The sequence below is a fragment of the Melospiza melodia genome, unplaced genomic scaffold (genome assembly GCF_035770615.1).
Source record: "Melospiza melodia melodia isolate bMelMel2 unplaced genomic scaffold, bMelMel2.pri scaffold_28, whole genome shotgun sequence".
Taxonomy (NCBI): Eukaryota; Metazoa; Chordata; class Aves; order Passeriformes; family Passerellidae; genus Melospiza; species Melospiza melodia.
In genome coordinates this window covers 4,452,361-4,466,106 of record NW_026948600.1, presented here as the reverse complement: position 1 = coordinate 4,466,106, position 13,746 = coordinate 4,452,361, and positions in this window count along the sequence as shown.

Sequence of the window (13,746 nt, the reverse complement as noted above, 5' to 3'; positions counted from 1 at the left end):
AGGTACCCATGCCTTGTTGGGGGACTTGCGTCCAACGCGCGTCGTAAATAAACATACCGGGCTTTACAACTTTTATAAAGTTGTGAGGTTTCTTCTTTTCTCTGCAAAACAACACAGCTTTGTATCTCACAAACAAGAAAATGCACTCATTGCTCTTCTGACACAGCTCTCTCTGTTCATGATGTGCGGGCAGGGAGTGTCCATGTGCAGGAGCTGATGCAAGGGACAGGGACAAGGATGCAGCAGACACAGTGCCAAGCAGACAGAGGGATGATTTCTGGCAACGGCACTGAAGGAGAAGAGTTTGCAGGCAGGACAGAAAATGGCTCTTTGTTTCACCTCTTCTTTCAGTGCTGCTAAGAATGTAGCCTGGAGCAAGCTGGGAACACCAGAGCCTGGAGCCCTTTCCAGGCAGGGCTGCATCAGACACAAACCAGCCGGGGACTGAGGAGCCCCTGGGGTGGCAGTGAGCAACCTCGGGCTCTGCTCACTGCTGCTGGCATTTTCTATTGATCCATCTCCAAGGACTTCTCTTGTGCTCTGTATTTCTAAGTGTTTTCCCCCTTGTTTGTTTTTGGTTGTCTCCTGCACCTTTTCTTCTCCAAATTTTCCTACCCTGTCAGCAGCAGCTCCTGTCCAGAACTGACTCTAAAATATCAGCAAAGCAGCCTAGGAACAACAAGGGTGGAATCCTGTGGCTCAGGAATTCCTATGCCAGAGCCCTGTCTGTGCCTTAGGCTTTGTCAGGACCTCCTTCTCTGAGCAAAAACTAGGGATTAGTGGAGTTTTTTGTGAAAGAGCTCCTGAGAAGCAAATGTTGTGCTAGGTTTCTCAGGAGTGTATCCTTTAAGTTCATTGCTGGCAAAGAGAAAGTAATGCCAGGGTAGCAGAGCAGCTGGGAGCTGGTCACTCCCTGCAAAGGGCTGGTGTAGGATGTGAGAACACCTCGTTCCAGGAGAGGCGAGCAGGATCAATGTGCTCAAGGTGCTGCCAATGAGGTTTGGGTTCACTCAGAGAGTAGTCAGGAGTGGTGAGCACTGGAAGATCCAGCTGCAGTCCCCATCCATGTCCCTTTCAGTGCTGGCTTTAGGGTGTCTGCAGCCTGGATCCAGAGCGCCCTGGGGGGCTCCTGAGGCTGCCTTTGCACTCAGGGTGAGGATGCCCAGGAGCCCCTGAGGCCGCAGTGGGCACCAGGGCTGGGGCTTGTGGCCTGGCAGGTGTGGCTCTGGGGGCTGTGACATGCCAGGGCATGGGTCACTGTCACTGCCCTCGCAGCCCTGGCTAGCTCTGTGATGCTCCAGGGACAATGGCAAGAGTGGGGAACTGGCTAGGTTGGGGTTTTGCCTGAGCCAGAATCTCTAGGCCAAATGCCAGCAGCAAAGACCCCTGGAGGACCGAGTGAAGGAAGCAGAGGAGGCTCTTCTGAGGTGTAAAGTGCAGCAAATTCATCAGGAGAGGAAAGGGGAAGGTTCACAGGGCAGAATTCCCAAAGGGAACAGATGTTGAAAGAAGCCCCAGCGCCCCTGTGCATGGGTTTCTAAAATCTTTCAAAACACGGGGTGGACACCATATAGTAACCAATAAGTGACCCTTGGGCTGTGGTTTTGAGGGCTACAACAAATCAGAACAAGGGGAGGAGAGAGCGTTGGGAGAGGGATTGGATCTTAGGGTGAGGGACAGAGAACTTTCTGGAACAAAGGGTAGGGTTTGGGCTGAGGGATGGGGCAGAGGGGCCGGGTTGTCTTGACAGGGAAAAATCTGGTGAGGAGGGAGGGGATTCCTTGAGGGACACTGGGGTAGGAGGGCATAACATAGGGGAGAAATTAACTGTAATAACTCGGGGAACACTTGAACATTCCACTATATAACAGAACATTTGGCTCAATAAACTAACACGCTGCAACACAGAAATTCAGGCTTTCGGCAACTGAGAGGTGGCACTATTAGAACCCGCAGCAGCTGGTGAAAGAGATGGTGAAAGCCATCTCTGTCCTTCAGGTTCTTGCTGTGCGGGAAGGTGCTGCGAGTTGTGGTGGCTGCACTCCCCCTTTGCTGGGAGGATGATCTGTACCAGGGCAGAGCAGAAAGCTGCCATGGTGAGCAGAACATGCTCAGAGCATTACAGTTCAGAGAATGGCACTGCCCCTGAAGGGCAAAAAGCTCGAAAGCATAGAATTCTGTGAAGAACCGTTGCACAAATTTTCCCTTCTAGAACATGCCCATTTTTGTATGCTGTAAATGAATACTCTGGGTTTTATAGAATGGGGTTTTTACTTAAGGTTTTTGGGAGAACTCTCAAGTTTATTTCTGTTTGTATTTTACATCCAGCATGCATACAGGTTTTTTTTTAATTATTATTTTTCTTTAGTAAATACTTAGGGAAAAATACCTAAGCATTTTTTAATCCTTTGGGATATTGTGATTAATATTCTTAGAAAGAAAACCTTGTTGAACAAGTGTGAAAACACAGAGAGCGGGAAAAATAGCATAGACGTCTTTTAGAACAGGGCATGTAAAAAGGACTGCAGAACTGAGTAATTCCTCCAAGGGCAGAATTAGCAAGATATATCACAAAGAGTAACTGCCAAGATGCTTTCTTAAACCAAGGGAAATGTGACCTGCAGCCATACGAAGTACAGCCAAAGCAAATGAAAACCTTTGGAAAAGAGGGAATTTTGCCAGTGACATCAGTCTGTCTGGATAACTGAGGGATGCCCATCAATATTGCATACATTCCTCAATATTTGCAATGTCTTTTCTCCCAATTTCTGTGATATGAATAAGCTGCAGTTGTTTACCATTAGCTTAAGCTCTTAAAGGAATGACCAAGCACCATTTATGTTTTTCTGTAGCTGAGCAGGACTTGAGTTTCCCAAATCTTCTACAAAGCAGAAGGGAATCACACAGCTACTTGTGCTAATGTTAATGAAGGGTTTCATGAAAGCAGGTGAATGAGAGCATTGCGTTGTAAAACTTCCACATGCAAGAAAACAGGAGTCCACTTAGAATAAAACATATAAGGCTAGCATGACATCAGAACAGGATAAAATGAAATTGCTAGACAGGAACGGATGCGTCAGAAATTAGGTGTATCATTTCTGATACATTTGCATGCATTTGCAAGCTAAAACAGAAAAGGAAGGGCAGAGATAATAAGGAACGAAGATTTGAAAACTGCATTGTGCAGAAGAGACACACAAACCACCAGTGTGAACACAGCTGGGAGATTCAGCTTGGAGATGGATTAGAGTGGAATCCATTCACTGAAGGTCTCTGGTGCACATGAGTGCAAAGCCTGAGGAAAAAGGAGAAAAGTTTAATTTCTGAAAGCTGTTTAGATTGCTGGAAGCATTGTCGAGAGACCTAAAAATCTAAAGCCTCAGAGAATCTGAACCTAAACCATCCCCAAATGGATTGATCAGGTATGATGTGCACATCTCTGCTGTTTTCAGAGTCAGTGAAATTGACAATGAGTGGCTGGAAATTAGGAATGCCCACCCAGATTTTATCTCCCTTACTTTAAGAACACCTTAATAAGGCACTTCAGGAACTGAACACTGACATTCTCACCCTGCTCTATTTACTTTACATTTGAATAAAGGCTGGTAGAAGCAGAAATCGGGCTTAAATTTCTCCCCAAATTACCTGTTGCACTTTCAGGTTAGGAGTAGATGTAAAATTCAGCTAATCACTCTCTCTATCCATGAATATTCCACTAGTGAACTGACATACAGAGCATCCTTTTTCTCTTTTGCACCTTCCTAAATGGTGCCCAATGAACAGAACACATGCATAAATCTCACAGAAAATCAACAAAATTGCTGAAATTAACACTCAATTCCCTGATAAAAGCTTCTAAGAAAAGGCTTGACAGAATCACTGAACAAACTGAAACTTGGAAGAGAAACACCCATTTTAGCACTGATCAAGGGGAAAGAAAAAGAAATGCTGTAAAAATTCCAAGTGGAAGGGAAGGAGAAACACAGGAAGCACAGAAAGAGCAAGGCCCTGTCAGATGACCTGTGCAAGGTAACCTTGTGCCCCAGCACTGTTAGAGGACATTCCCTGTCATTGGTGCAAGCAGCTGGAGACATAAATGCTGATTGAATTGGGGGCCACAGTCTTGGTAAGTGCAGAGGTGGTTCAATAACGTGACATGAGGGAGTTCCCTCAGAGCAACTGGGATGCCAGAAAGAAGTGAGCAGCTCCCCACAGCCTGGCCCGCTCGGCTGCTTTTCCTTCTGACCCTCCTGGGGAGGCTCTGGCATTTCCTCTTCCCTGATGGAAGCGCAGCTGCTGCCAAGGGAAACGTCCCCACCCTCACTCAGTGTTCCCTGTGCTTGCCAGATGTCCCATCTGCTGTCCCTGCCCAGGAGAGCTGCTCTGCTCGGGAGGAGGAGACCGAGCGAGAGCCTGGGAACATCGGCGGCTGCAATCCCTCCTGATCTAGCGCTGTTTATGGATGTGCAGCTAGATTTGGATAGTTACAATTATAGGGATATTTACATACACTGACTGATATTTGTATAGGGATATTATGTGTGTATATTGTTATATTGATGCGTGTATATTCATCTGTTCACATACTTGTACAGCTCTGTAGCTGTGCATTTCTATTGCTGGGGTTGTATGGATTTTTTTTTTGGTCCATTGATATTTGTGTATTTATAGACAGGTTTGTTATATTTGTGTTATATTGTCATGTTATATGTCATGAAATATGTAATGCATGTTTACATCTCTATATTGTTATGTCTATATATGTATTTACTTCTATTTATTATGTATGGAGTTGTATAGTTCTAAAATTCTATTTATTTAATTCTGGATCTGAGATTCTTTAGAGAGGGATATTGATGTTTCTGTATTTGTATATGGGCTGTATGGTTGTAGTAATGTGTAATAAATTTAATTGTTAAACTTCAATTCAGTAACTTCAATATTTGTGTACAGTGAGTTGTTGCAGAGGGTTGCAATAAAGGAATTTTTTTTTCACTGAAGTTGATATTTGTATATATTTACATAGCACAATTCTCAGAATAAATTAGATTTTAATCATAAATTGATATTTCTGTGTTTCTATATTGGTAGCACAGGTGTTGCAATTTAAAATAAATTTCATTTTTAAACATAAGTTAATGTTTGTGTATTTGTACATTAGTAGCGCAGGTGTAACTATCTGCAATAAATGCAATGTTTCAACTGAAGTAAGTGTAGATTTGTGCTACCCAAAGCCATGGGCAGGTGTAAATGCTGGAGGATTCTGGCCGTGCTAATCTCCGGCCATGCCCAGCACCTGCCCCACCTGCACTCGGGCTGGGCAGGGGAAGCGCAGATTTGGGCTGGCAGCAGAGCCCCACGTTGGCTCAGAACTCGCTGCAGAGGCTGCTGAGAAAACTCCGGGGCTCCATGAGCACAGAATCCAAGCAGGAGCCACCCGGGGAGGACAAATCCCTCATCCCACGGGCAGCTCTTTAGGAAAGGGCTCCAGGTGTCCCCCTGAAGCTCATCCCAGAGACCAGAAGCCAGCAGGGATCCTGAGCCAGCCCTGCTGCCTTTGGCAGCACTTTGGCAAATGAGCTGCAGCAAGGGGGAGGCAGCAGCGACTGTGACTGCTGCAGGCTGGGGATGAAGGAAGGGCCATGGACACAAGTGCTGAGATGCCCCAAAATCCAGAAGGAGGCTGAAGAGCTGAGAATCAACTTGGCATTTCAGTGCCAAGTTCTCACAGTCACTGAAATGATGGAATCCCTTTGTGTGAAGTTACCTTTAAGAACTGACAGAGAATTGCTGCTAGGATCAGCACCAGCAGAAAGCAAAAATGTACAAACACTAGGAGATCGTCTAATATACCCCACAAGCAATGGCTTCAAAAATGATCTCATATATTCATTATACTATACTATACTATACTATACTATTATATTATATTAACCAAAATATATAATATATAATATGCATGAAATTTAATGTGCATGTATTTTTGGACAATTTTATCTTTTGATATATATTTTCATTTAACATATATATTTGAAATAGTCTTTCAGCTTGAGAGCGTGATGATTTACAACAGTGCAAACCATCTGCCCACACACCAGTCAGCCCCTGGGTGCATGCATGCACACCCACTCACTGTGCTTGCTCTTCTCAGCATCTCGGGGCTGCTGTTTGCACAGATTTGGGATGAATTTAACTCAACAGAGCCACGAGTGGGGTGTCCAGCTTGTCATGAACACTCATCTGGCAATGAACAACACAGACCTCCCAAACCACATTATCACAGGTCATTTCATTCATGCTAGGCACTGTGGAACTCTTAAAAGACACAGAAAAGGGGTGGAAAACATTGGCATCATGCTACTGCTGGTGTCCTCCTGGAGGAAAATCTCTTGGGTTTCTTAAGGTGGTGGCTTTCCAAAACCTAGGAAGACTGCTCAGTAGTGGTAGCCCAATTGTGAATGGTTTTCTTGACTTGGCAAAGCTGGGGTGTTACCAATGGACTCTGTCCTTGGTCCAAATCACCTGCCCTCACCTGCAGACAAAAGCACCACCACACCAAGCAGCAGCTACATCAGTCAATTTTCTCAAAAAGCTGTGTTAAATTTGGGAGAGGAAAGGAAAACACATCAGACACTGTGGAGTAATGACAAGACTCTGAGGAACAGTTCCAAAGCCAAGGGCAGCAGCTTCTCTCTGGGCCACTCCTTGTGCCCCAAGGCAGCCGGGCTGCCCTGGCTGCCCAGGACCCTGCGCCCCGCGGGCTCTGCAGAGCTGCACAGCGGGGAGGCAGCTTCGGGCACCTCAGCCCCTGGGCAGGAGGGGCTGCTGGCTCTGCAGGGCTGCCTGTGGGCAAAGCAGGGTGCTGGCCTTCTGCTCTGGGCCCCAGCCTGGCCTTGCAGGGCTGATCCTGTTCCCTGTCTCAAATGTGCTAAAGACAGACTTGTTTGTTTCCAGGTCTGCACAGGTGTGATTTGCACCACAAAATACTGAAGGGCCTGAACAACAGACCCTGACTGAAGCCTCAACAACAGGACCTGAGCCAAAGCTGCCCTCTAGGTGACCTTCCCAAACCAATGTTCCATGTATCTGCTCCTTAAACAAGTGTTATTATCAAAAGGATTGTTGCATCCATTCACTGGTGAAACACGTCTTCACCTTTCTGCATGAGGAAAATTGACATGGCCACACCTGGCCTTGGTTCCTCCTTGAGCCCTGGGCAGGCTCGGGGAGAAAACCAAGAGGAGAATGACACCAGCTGTGCCCCCAGCAGAAGCTCTGGCACATTGCTCGTCCAGCACTGTCGGAGCCGGGCTACTCTCACAGCGCACTCGGGAGCCTCGTGGCCGCCAAAGGTGGAGGCACCGCAGGATTTCCCGGTTCCCGGCCGTGGCTCTGCAGGGCTCGGCTGGGACAGCTTCCCCCAGGTGATGTGCAGCTCTGCATGAATGGGAAACCATTGGGGTACCTGGTGATGGATCTTCTGTAATCACCAGAAGGACCCTATTGTAATAATGCTGAGGTGCATTGCTTAGCTTATCCTTTCCTGACTCTTTTTTGCACTTCTGCATTACAGTAAATCACACTATTCCTTCAGCTGGTGTCTGTGTCTGCATCTCTGACCCTCTCCACCATCAAAACAAACACATGGCCAGTTTAGCATGAGACCTGCCTCTCTGCCAGCCCATCTCTTGGCAAACACCCCTGGTGGCCATCTCCACAAATGAAATTCCCACTTTGCAACTTCCTTTGCTGCAGGCAGGTGAGAAAAGGAGCCACTCCCAGTTCTGGACACCTCCAGAAACCAGCTGCTTTCAGCAGTCACAACCCTGAAGTATCAACCTCCTTCCTTAACCTGCCACAGAGAGCTCCCACCAAGAGGCCTTTTGTCCAAGGATACCCACAGAAGAGCTGGAGAAGGGAGCAGTTTGAAACACAACTGCTTCAGAGTTTAAACCTTCCTTTATCAAATGAGCGCACACCAACCTGTCCCAAAGGGAAAGCAGGCAGGAAAGAGAAGCTCCTCTGCCACAACAGCAAACTCTGTGCTTCCTTCTGTTCCAGCTGGAGAGTGGAGGCCATGGGCTGCCCCTCACTTTGGGAAGGAGCCCTTAGAATTGGCCTGATCTGGGAGGGCAGCAAAAGGAATTCCCCAAAAAGTAGGAAAAATTCTCTGGAAGCATTAGATAATGACAGTATTTCTGGAAGAAAGCAAAAAATAAAAAAAAGAATTGGGAACTTCAAAAAGTTCCCAGACTGAAATTTGTTTGCCAATACGACAACCCCAAAGTCTCTGAGGTGTGTCAGGAAGCTCAGGAATGTAGAGAGCATTTTGAGCAGACACTGGATAGAAGCAAGATGCACAACCCTGCATACGTGCCTTAGAACAGAAGCATGCTGCCCTTGGGCAAACAATATAAAAAAGTTTGCCAAGACGTACCCCAGGAAAAGAGATGTGAAGCAAGATGTTCTAGGGATGTGAAGAGAAGATATGGGGCCGAATGTTCTGCTGACACTTTTGCCAATCTATATACCTGACCAAAGATATGTTAGCTCTTTGTCCTACACATAACACTTTGTAACCACTTATAAGTATTGTCCCGTTGCTGAACCCTGCATTAGCATATAAATGTACCCTGAGATTTGCAATAAACTGAGCATCGATCATTACCTCCATGAAGATTGATCTCTGCCTCCGGAGGGCTCCTTTCGCTATTACCCCTCTCCTTTTCCCCATCTCTCTCCCATACACCTTGTTTCTCTACCTGGCATCCATATACCTTCTTTCTTTATCTGCAAGACTTGGATAAACACCACTGGTGTCCGTCCCGCAGAGCACGAGCAGCTCCCCAACAAGACTTCAAGACTAAGGGACAAAGCTTCCCCCTTCAGCTCTCCACAGCAGCTCTAGGGAGTCTCTCCCCACTGCCAGATCTCCTTTGTCAGTCCACAGTGACAAGAGCTGGCTGCAGGAGGCATTTGCATTGGAGCTCTCCCCAAATGGGGGGAAAAAAAAGAAGAGGTGATTCCTGTGGAAATACAAAGGCAACGCTGCTTGGGAAGACACCAATATGAGTTTGCTACAGCTCTAGGCCAAAAATCCCTTGAAGAAAGCAACATCCATCCATGGGGCAGCACTTTGGCTTTGATATCAATGCTAACAAAATTGCTTCCCATTCCTGCTGCTGTAGCTGACTCTGAATTACGAGAAATGTGCCAACTCTGCCAAAGACAGGCAGACATAGTGAGATAAAACCAGCTAGTCTGTGGAAAAGGAGACCAAATGAATGTTTTCTAATCACCCCTTTTCATCCTTTTCCCAGCCAAAACAGAGCAATGTCCTTCCTCTCTGTCACCGATGGTGACCCAGGCACGGAATGCAGAGTGCGGATAACCTGCTCTGCTGTGCTGTGCCAAGCTGTGCAGAGCCGAGCCGAGCCGAGCCGAGCCGAGCCCGGCCAGCCCCGGAGCCGCCCCGCCCGCGCTGTGCCCACAGCCCCGGCTCTGCCGCGCGCGGCCCCGCGGGCCCGAGCGCAGCGCTCCCCTCAGGCCGCGCGCCGCCGGCGCAGCCGCGGCCGTTGCGCTGCGGGCGTTGTGGCCACAGTCGGCGATCGATGCCATGGCGGAGCTGCCGCTGCCCGCCGGGCTCAGCGCCCGCACCTTCCCCGCCAAGCTCTGGCGCCTGGTGAACAGCCCCCGCGTCCGCTCCGTGCGCTGGGACAGCCGCGCCCAGGGGCTGCTCATCGACCGCTCCCTCTTGGAGCGGGAGCTGCTCAGCTCGGGCCGCGCCCACAGGGGCCGTGGCCATGGGCCGGCCCCGGTCCCGCACACCTTCAGGGCCACGCAGTTCCGCAGCTTCGTGCGGCAGCTCTACCGCTACGGCTTCCGCAAGGTGCCGGGCTGGCTCGGCTCAGCCGCGCCGGGCGATGCCGGGGCCTGGCTCCACTACAGCAACCCCTGCTTTCGCCGCGACCGCCCCGACCTCCTGCTCCGCATCAAGCGCCGGAGCGCGGCCAACAGGCAGCGGCCGGCGGCGGGCCGGGATGGCCGCAGGCGCCCGCCCCGCGGCTCCCAGCAGCTCCCCGGGGCGCGGCCGCTGCCGGACGGGCGGCACGGGCGCGGTCGCTTCACGCCGCTGCCCAGGGAGCGGCCGCCGCTGCCGGCCGGGCGCCCGCCCAGCGGCTTCCTCCTGCTGCACAGGGAGCGGACGCTGCCGGACGGGCGGGAGCTGCGCAGCCCCCGGCCCGGCCGCCTCCAGCAGCACCCCGGGGAGCGGCCGCTGCTCGCCCGGCGCCCGCCCTGCGGCTTCCACCTGCTGCACAGGGAGCGGCCGCTGCCGGCCCGGCGGGAGGGGCCGAGCCGCTTCCAGGAGCTCTACGGGGAGCGGCCGCCGCCCGCCGAGCGGGCGGTGCTCGGCATCCCGCCCTGCCACTTGCTCGGGCTCCACGGGGAGCGGCCGCTGCCGCTCGGGCGGGAGGGGCCCCGCAGCCGCTCGCAGGAGCTCTACGGGGAGCAGCTGCCTCCGGCCGAGCGGGAGGTGCTCGCCATCCAGCCCTGCAGCTTCCAGCAGCTCCACAGGGAGCAGCAGCCCCCAGCCTACGACGCACGTGGTAAGAAAAGAGTTGTAGCCTTGTTTTTCGAAAAGGTCCTGAAAAGTGACCGTTTGAAGTATTTTCCCACAAGACTCTGTCATTCTCGGCCAGAAGTTGTCAAGCCTACTAGGAAGGGGCACCTAGGAGGCCAAAAGATTCTCTGCCTGGTTTTGCTGTGTGCTTCCCGTGATGTTTGGTCCACAGCAGCACTAGAGCTCTGTGTCCCACAGCCACGTTGTGGAGCCTGACCAATGTGTTTGGATTCTTGCAGCCACCCCGGGCACTTCAGGGCCCAGCACTCCACCCGGCAGCGCAGCCTGTGCAGCATGGACGGCCTCCAGCTCAGCACAGAACGCACTTGGGGAGAAGGAATGGCCACCAGCAGATCTAGGCCTTGCCGTACAGAAAATGATTCAGGAGATCAGGAGGTCCCTGTCTGAAAGATCTCCCTCTGCTCAGGTAATTCCATTGGATTGGGATAAAAGGGGCTGGACTGAGAACTTGTGAACCTTGTTACATGGTTAAGAAGCAAAGGCTTCTTTAATTGAACTTATTTCATTATTATTTAGTTATTGAATTATTCTTGGTAAAGAAAGATTTCTAAAAGAGGGGATGAAGAAGAAATGAAGAAGAGGTTTTACTTGCTGGGAAAGAGGAGAAGAGTGTTTGGAGAAGTGGCACTGAAGGCCAAATGTCCCGTGCAGGGAGGGGCATGCCAGAGATGCCTCTGTTGCAGCTGCAGCAGATGTGGGCTCTGCCTCTTTTGGGTGGGAAGGCCAAGGCAAAGCAAGGACTGGGCTGCAGCTGCTGCTGCTGTGTGAGGCCTGCCGAGCGTGTGGGCGCTCCCAGAGCCGTGGCTGGGGCTGGGCTGCAGCTGCAGCTCTCTGTTATTTGCAGATTATTACACTGTTGGCCAAAGAATGTCTGTCTTTCTGTTGATGTGCTGACCCATTGCCTGCAGTACATTTGTGATTATGACTCAAGGGGGAGAGTGGGATTTTTCGGATTTGCCAATGCCTTATTCTCAAGTGGCATGACTTTTGTCTTCTGTAAAGTCACACATAGCAGCTTAGAGAAGCATTTTATTCCATAATAAAAGGAAACATTGCAGGCTTGGAACCATCTCCAGAATCTTTAGGGTTCTGATGGATGGACTATGGCAGAAGAGATGAATGTTCTGAAACTGGTCATAGGGAGAATATCTTTGTTTCCAAAGGTAATTTGCTTCATTGTGGACGTTTGCTTCCTCAGTATAGAGTATAGGAATAGAAACACTACTTGGTTGTCTGGATTTTCCTGTCTTTTGGGTTGGTTTTTTTCCCCACCCTAACGATTTACAGATTTTTGCCACTGATCACAAATGTGATCCTGGAAATAGCCTGGGTGCATCAATGTTTGCCTGGATGACACACGCGGGGCAGCAGCAGAGGGCTCGGGGAAGCAGCACCTTGTGATGGGTTGTGTGAGCGCTTGGCTGGGGGTGCTGAGACTGCCAGGCAGAAATGTGTGCTTTGCCTGTGGGTTTGCAGCACACAGCCCTGAGCAGGGCTGGGAGCCGTGCTGGCAGCAAGGAGAGCCCCTGGCTTTGTGCTGGCTGATTTCTCACAGCTCTGGGATAAGGCAGGGTCAGAGCGTGGGGGCACGTCCCCTCACTTGGTGTCTTCTGGTTTTCTGTGTTCATGTTTTGTCTCAAAGGTCATTTTGTGAGAGCTTCAGTTTCGCCTTGGCCCCCTGAATCCTGAGTTTAAAAGGCTTGTCATGTGAACCGTGTGGGCAGTGTTCCCTCCTCTGGTCTCCATGTCCTTTGGGATTGGAGAAGGACAGTTACTGTATCCCTGATATGATTCCAGCAAAATAGTGAGTGATCTTTGAGTTCCTTTCTTTCTGTTTTTCTGCTCAGGACAATGTTGGTGTTGCCCCTGATTCTTCAGGAGGGGAGCCTGTGAACAGAGCTGCAGCAGAGGAAGCTTCATCTGGCACCGAGAGCTGCAGGAACAGTTCCCAGGAGCCCGAGGAGCCTGGTAAGGACAGAGCCCACACTGGTTTAGAGAGCTGTGAGATGGCTGCCCTGAGCAGGGTTGGTGCTTCCTGGTGCCTTGAGTTCAAATCCTGCGCTGGCACAACCTCCCTGAGCCCTGCCCTCCAGGCTTCTCCAGAGGCTCTGACACGGAGTCCTCTGCTGGGGCAGAGAGCAGGGAATAAACCTGACCTTGTGCGAGTTGTGTCACCAAGCCGGGTGTCCCAGTTTTGTGATGAAGTTGGAGGATAAATTTACTGCAGGGTGCCAGGGGAGGCCAGGCTGAGCGACACTTGAAGGAGCAGGGGAAAAAAAGAGCAAAAAGTCAGGGTAGAAGTCCAAATCACTGACTAAATGTAATTCCAGTGGTCCTGACCCACAAGAAAAACAAGGAGCACAACATCAGAGGCCAAGTAATTGAAAAATCACGGTAACTCCAGTATCAGAAGGAAAAGCTTGAATGACCCCTGATTAGGGAGGCCTAAGAGGAGAGAAGGAGCACTGTGGATCCATTACTTAGCCCAGCTGGTGCAGCCTGCAGGCCTTGTAGGGAGCTCTGTCCCTCTCAGCCCTTGCTGCCAGAGCTGATGGTCGAGTTGGAGCAGCTGCTGCTCACTGCAGAGGGCAGTTTGTAGATGGCAGGTAATGGAGCTGGTTCATGACTCAGCTCCCAGCACCTTCAGCTTCAGCCATTTCAGTGAGGACTGAGGTCTCTCTGTCAGCTCAGATAAAGAACAAGGCTGGACTTCCTTGTGGCCGCTGGGACTGTGTTTCAAGCTCTCCTGGGTGCCCTTTGCACTGCGGGGGCTGGGACTTTATCGAGATAATTCAATGCTTTGAAGCACACTTTTGAACCCTTGGGATGGAACCTGTTCTTTTAAGGGCAGATTGCTTCAAATTGCTAAGTGAGAGTCTGCCTTTCAGGCCATCTTTGACAGCCCCTGGTAGAAGGACAATTGCTGCCCAAAGGAAAGGTGCACAAGGGCCAATATTGACTGAGCGTTCCCTTTGCTTCCCAGATGCCATCTGACCAACATCTCCAGGAGTGCTGCCCTGCATGGCAGGAAGAGACAGGGGAGAGCCTGTGACCATCAGGCAGGTAGAACTCCTCTGCTTGTAGATATGTTTATAGATTTCTAT